General features: G+C 40.3%; 1 long non-coding RNA gene across 3 annotated transcripts; it reads right to left on the bottom strand.

The window, feature by feature from the left end:
• Nucleotides 1-623: 623 nt before the first annotated feature.
• On the bottom strand, nt 624-13,572 carry LOC148125270 (uncharacterized). 3 transcript variants are annotated; one of them, XR_015744295.1, is made up of 4 exons: nt 13,502-13,572; nt 7,380-7,418; nt 5,169-5,211; nt 624-2,979 (listed from the first exon to the last, which is right to left on the bottom strand). It is a non-coding gene; the product is annotated as an uncharacterized LOC148125270 (long non-coding RNA). The 3 variants fall into 3 exon arrangements; XR_015744293.1 differs by lacking the exon at nt 5,169-5,211 and having other exon boundaries at nt 624-4,289; XR_015744294.1 differs by lacking the exon at nt 5,169-5,211.
• Nucleotides 13,573-13,628: the final 56 nt, after the last annotated feature.

Below are 13,628 nucleotides of genomic sequence, written 5' to 3'. Positions count from 1 at the left end.
GAAAGTGTCTTACTAAGTGTTACGAAGCCATTTTAATGCTTATTTATGTTGGCTATTGATAAATATAGTATGAAAATTTCACATGAAGATAACTGGTGTCCCGTATCTGTTTTTCTTGCTGCAGCCCCTTGCCCCATTTGGGTTCAATAAAGGAAATATGTTGGTATTTCTCATTTCCAATAGTTCCAAGAACAACTTATCACAAATAGTTTGTTGAAATACTGGAAATGTACTGACTGCATAATCATAAGACTTTTTACCATAATTTTAATTATAATTTATATTTTTATTGCATATATATATATATATATATATATATATATATATATATATATATATATATATATTTTCTTAAGTTTTAGTAGGTACTTACATATATGGCATTCAGCTTTGTTGGGTATTTTCCCACGTCATTGTAGTTGTGCTTTTAAAGTTGTAGCAACGGTTCGGCAGATGAGATTCTGCCGAAACGCGTTGCTACAACTTTAAAAGCACAACTACAATGACGTGGGAAAATACCCGAACAAAGCTGAATGCCATACATGTAAGTACCCACGAAAACTTAAGAAAACATATATATATACAGACACACACACACACACACACATACACACCTGCACAGGTATAGATATAGAAAGATATACCTATAATTTATTACTTTACAAAAAAAAAGGTAAATTCAAAACACAAACCAATCTTTAAGTTTCCTACTTCTTGCTGTGCTATTTTTAAAATCTAACAGTTAACATTTTTCCAATCATCTAAGCTTTTCATCCTATCCCATAAATATCTACTGGAAAACACTTCTACTTTCAGTGATTGGAAAATGATGAAACTAAGTATCATTTATACAGGAAAAATGTAGGTAGCCTGGGGAAAACAAAAATAATATTAAAAAGAACTCCGACAGAAGAAGATAGTATCAATGGTAATCCCAAAACAAGGTGCAATCCCAAAATATCTGGATCACCACTTGAACATTATCAGCATTGAAAAATCACCACCACGTCATTTATAAAAGGCACATTACTTGGAATAGTTACATCAAAGTACAATATTTATTAGTATTATTATTATTTGGTGGAGTTATATATATGGCTCTGGGCAGATAAAAATGTAAATAACATGTAAACAATCAAACGATTTTCCCATAGCAAGTGGGGGAAAAGTATAAAGTCACAATTGAACATTGAACATAACCAAGAAATGACCTTGTCCCACACCAGCGCCCCCAGGTTAAAGCACAGAGCCAAGGGAAGCAGAAAAACACATTCCAACAATGAGAGATTAATAGGAATTCTGCCCTTCAGAAACAGTTGCCAGAATGTTCTGATGATAGGACATGATAGAACCTTCTGAGGATAGGTAATGTGAATAAACTCTCAATTTCTTCTTGGGTAAAGTTTATGTCATTGTTTTACTTCTGTAAAAACTATGACCTTCCCCAAATTTAGCTGAATAAATGTTGGCTTCATTAAAGTTTGATGAGTCATACATTCCAAAACTTGGCACATAGACTGTCATGTTTAAAAGAATATCTTCCATTCTCATAATGCAGCATCAACTATTTATCTTGGGTTCTTAGCACAGAGCATAATACAAAAGGTGAGCGCAATGAAAAAAATGTACCCTGTTCATAGAATGTCTGTTATGTTTGACAGCTAGAAAGAAATCTGGGAGGCATCAGATGGAAAGCAGGTTCTTCTATGCGGTGAAGCCTGAATCTGTTGAATTTAGAACTGGAACTCATTAATATTATTTAACTCAGTAATTCAGGGGTATATGAATTTCTAATACGCAGATACCTGCTTCTTTGTTACAAGAATGGATATTCTCTTCGCACTGTTATCCATTTCAAAATGATGCTTCCTTATGTCATTTGCAATCCTCACCCTTTTCACCAAACAACTGCTATATTGTCCCAAGACTGAGAACTCTTGCTGTTAAGTGGCTGGTTTACATTAAAATATGTTTGGTTGTGCGCACTTGATAGAAAAATTGCTGGGACTGGAATTTGCAAAAAAAAAAAAGTGTGTGTGTCTGTGAGAGGTACGCACATGCAGATGTGTTCACTGAGAAAGTCTGTATATATTCGCACAGATACACATATATACATACACAAATATATGTGACAGTGTACATTGCAAATGCAACTAATTGTGGTTTATTAATTAAGGTTAAACAAATTGTAGGTTGATATCAGTGGTGGGATTCAATTTTTTTACTACAAGTTCTGTGGGTGTGGATTGGTAGGCGTGGTGTGGCTTGGTGGGTATTGCAGAAGGATACTGTAAAATCTCCATTCCCACTCCTCTCCAGGGGAAGGATACTGCAAAATCCAATTCTGTCCCCATCCCACTAACTTGCTTTCCAGCTCCGTTCTCCTGTGAAGGGCAACAAAAGAAGACCCAGCCAATCAGCTGGGACTTGGGAGGCAGAGAATAGATGGAGGCGGGACCAGTCAGAGGTGGTATTTGCCAGTTCTCTGAACTACTCAAAATTTCCACTACCAGTTCTCCAGAACTGATCAGAACCTGCTGAATACCACCCCTGGTTGATGTGTAGACCACATAGCATGTGTGTCAAAAGTTTTTATGAAGTATACTTGTAGTTGGTTTATCTTTTAATTTGGAAACAGATTCTGTACAAGCAAATGATTTGGGGTTAGAGAGGATTCAGCCTACTTAGCGCATGAATTCTCTGCTCTGAACAAGAAACAATAGATGCTTTATAGTGTTTTTCCCCATTCAGTTTACATAAGCATCTTTTAGATTGTATCTCTAGTTTATTTTTTCAGAGATATGCTGGTTTGAACAAAAAATGCAGGTTGAAGATAGACTCCTTTGAATACATAGAAGGTAGAAATTTGTTACCAACGTTTGTTAGAGATTTTTAGCATTTACTTCTAAAATGTCTGCCTTTACTTTCTTTCCTCGTACACCATATCCTGTCTCTCCAGGGATGGCCATTCTGAAAGACCTGTAAGGGAAAATACCAATGAAATAAAAATAAGTTTCCAGTGTTATAAAAAAAAAAACACCCAATCTGTCTGAAGAATATATACAAATATCAAAAAATAAATGCCATATTGCAACATGGCTATGCAATCTTCTTGTTTTTGCTTCATGAAAGTATGTGTATTAATAAAAGAGGGAAAAGAATCAAGTTCCAATCATGCATATATTTGTGGATTCAAAGACTCTTTATGAAATAACAAATTCATTTCTTTCTCTGCCAAACTTATTCACAAAATATCAGAAATAAAAATGTATTACAGTGACAGCAGTTTTGTTCAAATAAATCTTTGAAGTCAGAAAATACTATAGAAAAGACATTCTGGCAAATTCATTCTCACATAATCACAAAAGCAAAGACTTTTAGAGAATCATTTCAATGAGATTATTTGTTTGAATCATCACAACTACTAAAACAAAGGAAGTTGGTGAAACATGAAGGCATCCTTCATCTAGATTAAAACTGTTTCAGTGCTTGGATACCATGTTGCCCAAATATATTATCTAATGAAAAGATCCCGGTGTTTAGAGAAGGAACAAAAGAAGATCAATGGTAAGAGACATATTCATTTTTAAAAAAAATAAACTAGACAATCTGTGACTTGTTTCAAAAATATTTCCTTACTATTTTTTCAATGCCTTTAACAATAGCAGAGCTTCTAATATAATGCTTTCACTTGAAATGCTGGAAGATATTGAATACCACACAGATCTCCCTTCCTTCCTTCCCTCCCTCCCTCCTTCATTTAGTCATTCTTTCAGAGTTATCCCTTTACCAGATTCCTCAATACCTTCAACAATGACAGATCTTCTAATATATTGCCTTCACTGGAAATGTTGGGATACATTCAGAGATGTATCTGTTGAAATCTATAGTACACTCAAATATCTGCAAATAATTTTTTATGATATTGGATATTATTTCATAAATTGTTTTATGAAAATATTTTTGTCTCAAAATGTTTTATAAAATCTGCCAAATTTCAATTCTATTGGTGTCATGGGTCTTGGATTTTGGATGCATTCTGTAAATTAGCCCATTTGAGGTATCTTAATTTTAAAAGTTTGCCCTATGTTGCACCATTTTGCTCAGTTAGGTTATAGGAACCTAAGTTTTAATAGTATGTCCTGCCTGGTGTCCTTCACATTCTCCCATTTCTGAAGACCATCTCCTTCAGATAGGATAGGAATCATTGCCAGCCACATCTTGTACATTCCCTGGATGGCTTCTGATATCTCTTATTGTGTCTACCATTTTTTCAACATGCTGAGTTTCTGCTGCAATATGGATCATAGATCACATGCTTCAATATATGTAGCTCTGGATTTTTATTTTGGTTAAGAAGTTCAGCTTACACAAATATATCACAATATTATGGTCTTGCTTTGGATGATTCATCAAGCCACAGTAGACAGTGCAAATGAAACAGATATGAAGAGCCATGGTGGCACAATGGTTAGAATGCAGCACTGCAGGTTACTTCTGCTAACTGCAGACTGCCAGCAATTCAGCAGTTCGAGTCTCACCGGCTCAGGATTGACTCAGCCTTCCATCTTTCTGAGGTCAGTAAAATGAGGATCCATATTGTTGGGAGGCAATATGCTGACTTGGTAAAGCAGTTAGAGAGGGCTGTAAAGCACTGTAAAACTATATAAGTGTAAGTGCTATTGCTATTTCATCCCACTGCAGCAGTCCAACCCCAGCAAGTAGCATGAATCAGTTACAACTTTCCCAAATTTCATTTCCTTAAGTGTCGTGGGATTTTGGATTTTGGATGCATTCTACAAGTTAGTGCATCTGAGGTACTTTAGTTAAAAATTGATTCTGCATGATGTACCATTTCATCCATTTAAAGGTCATGACAACAACAGTTTTAGTAGTATATAGACCATAGTGGTGATAATATCATTTGGGGAACTATTATTCACAAGGAGATGAAATATAGCAATTACAGAAGAAAACCATATTGCCATGTAACTGCATCATAAATATTTATATATGCAGTAAAGTATGACAAGCTCATGATAAAAGCAAATTCATTGAAAACAAGAAAGCAACATCTTTCTTATTCTTTTTTACTTCTGTAATGACTGAGATCTCATAGACATATTCATTTAAAAGACAGAGGTTGAGATCTGCAAGAAAATACTTACTCATTGATCAATGTTACCCTTTATTCCACTGTCAATAGAACATCTATAAATATGCATGTGCGTAAGATACAGAACAATAATATTTAATCACATTTATTCAGGTTAAATAATGAATTATACAAGTAAACCTAAGATAGTTAGTACTATTACTCCATTTCTGGCTGCCTTTAGCTAATCACAGTAAGTCAACAGGGGTCAGTGACAGGCAGCTACAAAGCTTGCTTAGGAAGGGCTCGTTTTACCAGAAGGCATTGCTGACTGCAGAAGATGCAGAGTATCATATGCCTGTTTCTGCATGACAGATGTTATCCAGGTCTCAATATGCTGCAGAATTGCCAAGCCCCCAGGCTGAAGCATAATGGCGAAATATTAGCTGCATCAGATGCTGGATCAGGGACCAGCACTAATAAGTGCTTTAAAATCTGCTCTCTCCCCCTGCCTTCCTGGCTATTGTTTATGCACTCTATGCTTTTTTGTCTCAAACTATGCATTTAATATCTTTGTGGTTTTGTGTAATTGTTTTTAAATTGCTTACATATCTGTAAAACATCCTATTAACTGTCAAGAGTGTTATTATAAATTATTCTTATTATGAATTATTGTATCCAGTTCTTGGCATCACATTTTTGGGAAGGGTTGATACATACTGGAACAAGTTCCAAGAAGGTAGTTATCAGAAAGTTAGAACTAGAAATTCAATTATATGAAGAGTGATGGAAGAAACAAGAAGTATTTAGCCAGAAGAGAAAACTGAATAGGAATGGCATATGTTAAATGTCAACTACTGTATGTCAAATACCTGAAAGTGTGTGATATAGAAGAAAACAAGACTTTCTAGACATTCTCCCAGGGAGCTGAATATAGAATAATAGACCCAAATTATAGAAAGATAGATACCAACTGAAAAACCTTCCTATCAATGGCTACGGTAGAATCATTAATCATTGATGAGCTCCCTATCATTGGATGTGTTCAAGATGAGGCTAGTCAGGCATCTGTCTGTTATATTCCTGTCAGGAATTAGGACATGCTGGCCTGAATGGCCCTTTCTAACTCTCATGTCTATGATTAGGAAAAGAATCTATGATGTGATAGATTCTTTTCCTAATCATCTATGATTCCAAATCTGTGAAAGAAAAAATGATATTTCTTTTGTTCTCATTTGTCTCTTTGGCATCTTTATTATAATTAGCATTTAGTACTCCAGAATACAGAAAAGGCTGCTTTGAGAATTCTTCTTTGTCAATGGAAAAAAAATCACAATTTCTTTCTGCCAAATAGATGTTAAAGTTGCTTTCTGTTGCAATGCTGTGTTGTTCCGTAGACTTTGATTTCTACATTTTTTATATTTTCTGTATTTTTCTGCACAGAAATTTTGAGGTCAGAAAGGATAGGAATATATATCCAATGGCAGTAAAAAAATTCTCAAAGACAAAGAATCTCTGTCACAAAATATTACTGAGAACATAAACTAGGAACATTCACTGGACAAGAGAAAAGTGTCAGAATGTTATCAATGTGGTCAGGTAAACATGATTTGGATATACAGAAGTGCAACATGCTTTTTTAAAAACAGTCTAAAGGAATAGAACAGTCTAATGAGAGCAGAGACTGAATTCCCATTCTGAATTTACCATCCCCATGTAGTATTCGAGAAACTTGTAGCTTTGGCCAGAATAACTAAGATAAGACAGTGTTGTAGCATCACCACACTCTACCTGTTTTGATATATATGTACAACACTGATATTAATCTGATCCCCTCCTTGTCTTCTCCGCCAGATACCACTGCTGCTGTGACACAGACCTTTATATTACTAGAGCCACCAAAATATCATTTTGTGCCATGATGGAAACCTTCTATCAGCCTTAATTCAATTCAATCAAAGAGAATTCTCTTGCAGAATCTCTTTCAACAAAGAACAGAACTTCAGGCACATTCTCATAAATTGTAAGATGAGGGTCTTCTACTTAATTACAATGCATCTAATGACAGTGTGTTTAACATTTGTATCATAACATTTTCAGGGATCTCCCAGACTGCTTAATTAAATCCCAATGAAAGGCATGGTGTGTTCACTCCTCCACTGGTCTTTCTTAGCCTGAGAAGTTTGGGCAGCTAGCAAAGCCTCAGAGAGATGTGTAACAAAAGCAATGCTAGCAGGTACACACTTAATTACTTGCAAGTATAAAGTAAGCACAAAGAACTTACCACCAGAACAAAATTTTTTAACATTTGCCAGTCAGTGCACTGAAAATAAAGTAGAAAAACAGAGTCATTTTTTTGTGGAGGAAGAAGAAACAGTTTGGGAAGTTGCAGAATAGATTTTGGTCCAGCATTCCTATTTCTATTTGCAATTAACATTGGGAACTAAGTGTACAGAGCTGATGTATACTTGATTAAATACCAGTAGGTAAGGCAATTTTATTATAGCTTCTTTCACCCAACTCCACTTTGATTTAAAAGAAAAACATATTTGAAGACTATATTGGGGGGACAGAAGCTGTCACCTTCCTCAGATATTTACAGTACTTTGCCCAAACTTAATTTCAAGCTCTGTTGAAGATTGTATTTAGCCCCATTTCTTTACAAAAACGCATCACTTTAGTTTCTAAAGCAGATGCATAAAAAATGAGAAAGACAGATTTTTGGCTAGCAAAATAGTTTCTTGCTCAGTACATAAAATTTCAAATAATATTGTTCCTTTTCCACTTCTTCCTCCTCTAAACTCCACAGCAGATGTATGGAATAGCAATAGTTACCATATCATTCACATGCTTCAGTGGGAACAGTTTTTTTTAATCAACTTTTAATTCAGAAAGACTGAAATTTGTGCATAGAGAATTATTTGCTTATACCCAGAGTCATGAATTTGCAATGGATGGCTTACCAATCAATCAAACAAATAAATGATTCTTTTATAAGTAGGATCTGGAAGGATGCAAAAGATTAAAATTTCCTGCTAAATCATCCAATTAATGTTAACTCTTCTTCTTTTCCTAGAGGAGGTTGGCAACTGTCAACGTGATTTGTCTTTCTGAACAAAATTACATTTTGGCCAAACCATGCATGTAGATTTTTCAGCCAAAGTATAATACAGTCATCCAGTGGTGCATGTCTCTTGAATCTTTCCTTGTATAATTAATTGAAATAGTTGAAATTATTCACTGTATATCATGTGATCCAACAATTTCAATTTCCTTTTTTAATTATTATTTACAATTTCCCCATCTTTGCCTATTCTTTAGAGGAACATCTCATTTTATACACATTTGATCCATTTCAAAGATTTCTATTCTCCTGATCGCCCTGTGGGTCATTATCCATGCTTCTACTCCCTTTCTTAATTGGCATATGGCAAAGGTAAACCACTTCTGAAATCTTGTTAACAAAATTGCAGAGACTTGTCCAGGCATTTACTTGGAGTCAACACTAAAGCACCAAATACACACACAGACACAGGCACATAGGCACATAGATAAATTCACCCTGGGAATAGAACAATAGCTAAAAGTTGGAGGATAGGAGTTTGGGATTTTTGGTGTAGGACATCTGTGGATTAAAATTAAGTGTAAACATTTAATATCTAGAATTGTACTTTGCATAAAACTTAATTATAGGGATTTATTTGGTTTCTCTTTTCCCTTTGACAAAAATATTCTGGGTTTGACAGGCACTCATAAAATAAGGATAATTTAAGAGTTATACTAACAGTTGCCAATCAGTGTTTTTTAAAGAGAGAAGACGAGCGGTCTGCCACCTCCAAGTGGTGTCCCCTGGATGCGCGAAGCCGCCAAACGCTGACCGTAACTGAGAGCAGACCCTCCGACGACAGGCCCACGCGACAGGCCGGCTGGAGTACTCAAATGCCGCATCAACATGGTGGAAACGTCCACTACAAAACACACGTCCAATGCTACCGCGTTCGGGGGAACCGACGGGCGCAGGAGACCATTGGCCTGCGCCAAAAATCAACGAAATGGTCCACGCGGAAAGCACGGCGCACCTGCACCGTGTGAGAAAGCTATGGCGACTGCGTCCGGGTCCGATGCGCACGGAGACTACCCGATCCGTGTGAAAAACGCATAGCGGGGAACAGAGGACTGCCAGGCGCTCAAGGTGGCCACCTGGAACGTGGATTCGCTGACTGGACGCTCGACCGAGATCGTCAGGGCCATGCGGGACAGGAAGCTGGACATCTGCTGCCTCCAGGAAACTCGCTGGAAGGGCAACAAGGCTACGACTATAGACGGCTACAAGATCATATACACCAGCTGTAAGGAAAACCGCGGCGGTGTAGCTGTGGTTGTCAGTCCAAGCTGGCAAAGTTCCGTCGCAGAAGTTAAGCGCCTCACAGAGCGACTGATGATAATCGTCGTGGCGACCGAGAGGCAGCGCCTACACATCTTGTCTGCCTACGCCCCTCAGACCGGATGTCACGAGGAGGAGAAGGATACCTTCTGGGAACTGCTCGACATCCAACTCAGGCAGATCCCACACGAAGACGACATCATCATCTCGGGCGACCTGAATGGTCATGTAGGGCGGGACAAAAGCGGACACCAGTGCCACGGTGGGCACGGCACAGGCGATCTGAATGAGAATGGCCAGAGGATCCTGGACTTTGCCGACTCCCATGATATGACCATCACGAATACCTGCTTCATTAGGCGAGAATCTCAACTCCTCACCTACCATAGCAGAAAGGGAGCCACCACACACAGATCGACTACATCATCGTACGACGAAGAGCCGCTAAAAACGTGCTCAACGCCAAGGTGTACCCGTCACAATCGAGCAGTCAGCACAGGCCGCTGATGGCGAAGATCAGGATCAGCAAGCCCAAGACCAGGATTGACAAAAGGAATGCAGACCAGCCACGAATCAAGTGGTGGAACCAGAAGAAGATGGCGGGACCCCTCATCAAACCGGAGCAGTTCCTGCAGATGGTCGACGGGCCACAGGAAGCGTGGTCCATGCTGAAGAGCACTGTTCACACTGCCGGCTGCCAACAGCTTGGTTGCACCAAGCCAGGACGGAGACGCATCGAGGGAGATACATGGCTCTGGACACCGGAAGTACAAGATGCCGTACACCTGAAGAAACGGCTCTACAAGGCCTTTCTTCAGGACAAGACCAGCGAGAGCTCTGCGAATACAAGGCGGCCAAAAAGGCAGCCAAGAAAGCAGTAGCGACAGCCAGAAGCTCCCACTACGATGACATCTACGAGAAGCTGAACACGCGAGAAGGCGAGAATGAGATCTACCGCCTAGCCAAAAGCAGACACAGGAAGACCCTGGACATTGACCAGTTTCATGGGATCAACGACGAAAGGGAAATTTGATCGTCAACCCCAGAGACGCTGCGGAGAGGTGGCGGCAATACTTCGAGAAGATCTCCACCGAGGAGTTCCACACCCACGAACCCCGCGAGGTGACCCAGTTGAAGGCCCAGTCTCAGGCATTTATGCCAGCGAGTCGCCGACGCCATCAAGGCCATGAAAAGCGGTAAGGCAACAGGACCAGACGACATCCCTGCCGACTTCTGGAAAAAGGCACTACCGGGCTCGGCATTGTGGCTGTGCGAGCTGTTCAACAACATCGTCTCCACGGGAAAAGTGCCACACGACTGGTACCGCAGCACCACTGTTCCGATCTGGAAGGAAAGGGCAGCCCAGCGGACTGCTCCAACTACAGAACCGGTCAGGTTACTGTCACACACTATGAAGATCTTTGAACGCGTCCTTGATAAGCGCATTCGGGACATCGTCGACATCAGCGTCAACCAGGCTGGATTCATCAAGAACTGCGGCACCACCGACGCCATCTTCGGTGTGCGGATGCTGATGGAGGCTCACAGAGAGAAGAAAATCCCGCTCCACACCGCCTTCCTAGACTTGGAAAAGGCCTTCGACCGTGTCCCGCACGATCTCATCTGGTACGCACTGCGAGATCACGGCGTGCCTGAGCTGCTCGTACAATGGGTCCAACTCCTATACAGATGTCACAAAAGCCGTGTAAAAGCGGCAGCTGGGATATCAGAAGAGTTTAATATTACCGTCGGCGTACACCAGGGCTCTGCTCTCTCACCACTGCTGTTCATTCTGGTGATGGACACAATTACACCACGACCTGTACACGCCCGCCCCATGGACTGCTCTACGCCGATGATGTGTTCCTGGCAAACCTGTGCAAGGCTGAACTCGAGCACCGAGTCCAACAGTGGCACGACCGCCTCGAGCAGTTCGGGCTCCGGCTGAACCTAAAGAAGTCTGAATACCTGACCACTGACAATGAAATGACAGGCTCCATCCACGTGAACGGGCAGGAGCTACCGCGCGCCTCCACCTTCAAGTACCTGGGAACTACTCTTGGGGAAGAAGGCCTATTACAAACTGAGGTGGCAGCCAGGATCAATGCAGCGTGGGGCAAATGGAAGTCCGTCACGGGCGTCCTCTGTGACAAGAAGATGCCGATGCGCCTGAAGGCGAAAATCTATAACTCTGTGGTGCGCCCGTGGCCATATACGGCGCAGAGTGCTGGCCGACGACCAAAGAAGTCGAAAGCAGACTCCAGATAATGGAGATGCGAATGCTCCGATGGTCGGTAGGCCTCACCCTACTCGATCGCGTCAGGAACGAAGAAGTGCGTGAGCGGTTCAACGTCGTGCCCATCCCCACGGTCATGAGGCAGTCCCGGCTACGATGGTTCGGCCACGTGAGCCGCGCCAAGGAAGAATCCATCATCAAATCTGTAATGAAGGTGACTGTCGGAGGAGCGAGACCGCGTGGTAGACCTAAACAACGCTGGATGGACACGATCAAGGCCGATCTAGAGATCGCGAAGGCAGACCCGACACGCGTGGCAGACAGAGAGGTGTGGAAGCAGTACTCAAGGACATTAGCGGACCTCGCCCGAGCGCGAGACAAACGCTGAAGAAAAAGAAGAAGAAGAAGAAGAAGAAGACAATGAGAATGTCTCCCGCAATGCTATCACAACGTAAGTGCAATTAGGGCTGTAGTATCTAGAGTGCAAAATTAAATTTACCATAAGATGGTGACAAAAGGATACAGAACACTCTAAATCTTTAGTGCCATCTAGTGGTCATCCAATTTTTGCAGTGAAATTAGTTCATGGAGAAAATCCATCAGGTGGAAAATGACTTGATGGCATATAATCAATGTATCAATTATAATTGAATATTTAAAATAATCGGATAAATCAACATTTTTCATTAAAGGCAGAGAAACAACCCAAGTAAAATATAATAGCAAGAGTTATTTCACATTTTCCCACTTATGGATCCCATTTAGATCACTGACTTACATGAACAAAAATAAAACTGGATTGATGTAGAATACAGTGAGAACCAAGTGGAAGAGGAAAGGGTGAAATGAGAAATCAGTCCTCTGCTGTCACAAGCCTCTTAAAAGTCTTAAAGAATCCTATAATAATTGTTATTTATACAGTTGTATATACAGTTGCATATTTCCCTGATAAGTGAAAAAATATTGTGAGGATTGTATTTGTACAAAATTTGACATACAGAATAGTTGTAAGGGAGGTTGGAACTGTCAGGAAATTTCGCCTTAGTTCTAGATTGGATCTCTCCTTGATTAGTTTCCATCCATTGCTTCTTGTCCTGCCTTCAGGTGCTTTTTTCTGTGACAATCTCTCAAATATTGGAAGACTGCTATCATGTCACCCCTAGTAATTCTCTTTCTTAGATACCCAATTCCTGCAAGTAATCATCATATGTTTTGGCCTCCAGCCCCCTTTGTTCTTCTCCACCCTTTCTCAACATCTTTTTTTGAATCACGGTGATCAAGAACGTGATGCATTATTTCGAAGTGTGATCTTACCAAAGCAGTATAAAGTATACTAATACTTCATATGACCTTAATATTGTCCCTCTGTTGATGCACATAGGACTGCATTGGCTTTTTCTAGCACACCACTGGCTCATATTTAAGTGGCTGTCAGTCCCCAGTAGGACTCCTAGATCCCTTTCATCGGGCTGGTCCCCTTCACATTTCCCATTCCCTATACAAAAGTCAGTCCCATAAACTTTAAAACTGCTTACTCTATAACGAGCGCGCATTTGATTGAGAAGATGATGAAGTTCAATGGGATTGACTGGGGAAAAAAGGCATGCTTTGACTTTACATTTACTTTACATGCAGTAAGCTATAACGTGGTTTGTTTGGTTTTATTTCGTGGGGGATGCGAACCACGACAACATGAATACATATGACGCTATTTATATAAGGAACGAAAAGGGCATGTGTAGGTCATTTAAAAAGAAATCTAAAGGAAAGCCAAAGTCTGCATCACCGCTTTGCGTCACGCAAACCTCCCACAAAGGGCGCTTATGTAATCCCCTTTCTTCCCGTCTCTGATTCCCAGCATACACTGCTTTAACTCGGGGGAGGGGGAGGCCTAGATGTTGCACTGCATCTTG

The sequence above is a fragment of the Pseudonaja textilis genome, chromosome 7, assembly GCF_049901715.1.
Source record: "Pseudonaja textilis isolate UNSWEBS1 chromosome 7, rPseTex1.2, whole genome shotgun sequence".
Classification (NCBI taxonomy): Eukaryota; Metazoa; Chordata; class Lepidosauria; order Squamata; family Elapidae; genus Pseudonaja; species Pseudonaja textilis.
This window is presented reverse-complemented; position numbering and strand designations above follow the sequence as displayed.